This window comes from Bison bison, unplaced genomic scaffold (assembly GCF_000754665.1).
Source record: "Bison bison bison isolate TAMUID 2011002044 unplaced genomic scaffold, Bison_UMD1.0 scf7180017845393, whole genome shotgun sequence".
NCBI classification, from domain to species: domain Eukaryota; kingdom Metazoa; phylum Chordata; class Mammalia; order Artiodactyla; family Bovidae; genus Bison; species Bison bison.
In genome coordinates, this window is record NW_011475966.1 from 13,514 (window position 1) to 14,349 (window position 836).

An 836-nucleotide genomic window follows, 5' to 3' on the forward strand; every position below is an offset into this window, starting at 1 on the left:
TGCAAAAATATATACTCACAAACAAGACCTGGAGGTAATTTTTAATATATGGGTAAAATATTTTAAGGTGATCTTTTTCTCCAAAATGTGTGATAATATTTTTGCCTAACTTCTCTCTGGTTGGCACCACAGGCCTGGTTGTGGGGGATGTAGCCGAGAGCAAAGAGGTAGATGGGTTGGTTGCCCCCTCATCCCCCTCCCCCGGGGGGGGAGTGCTCAGCACCCACTAAAGCAGAGGGAGGGAGGACGGAGTTGTGCCTCCAGCCACCACAGAGACAGGCGGCCCCAGCCGCCCTGTGGAGCCCAGCATCGAGACCCAAGCCTTCTATGCAGGTGCCTCTGGTAAGTGGCAGACTCTTGGGCTGCAGCTCCTGCACTCAGCCTGACTGCAGCTGCCCAGGAAGCCTGGAGAGGAGCAGGTTGGCACCAAATTTTGTCAGTTTTCAACACAAAGAGCAAAACTTGGACATTTAATGGAGTTTCATGGATTACTGCAACATATTCTTAAGATACCTAATGATGACATTTTACTAGCCTATATGAGGGAGACTTACCATCTATATATAAAGATGATAATTATCACAAAGCGATTTCAACAACCAACCTGCTGCTTAGGATTTTTACACAGAAAAACAGAAAGAAGCAAACAGTGCCTTTGGTACTGACATGCTAATGAAGAAGGAAAATGTTTTAACGGATGGTCCGTTAACCAAAGAAAAAAGCCAGATCTAGTCATTGGTATGCACCAAGACTTAAGATGTATCTTCCATTACAAATGTGGATATTCCTCCAGAAACACATCATAGGACTAGTTCATCTTTACAAACACAACACTG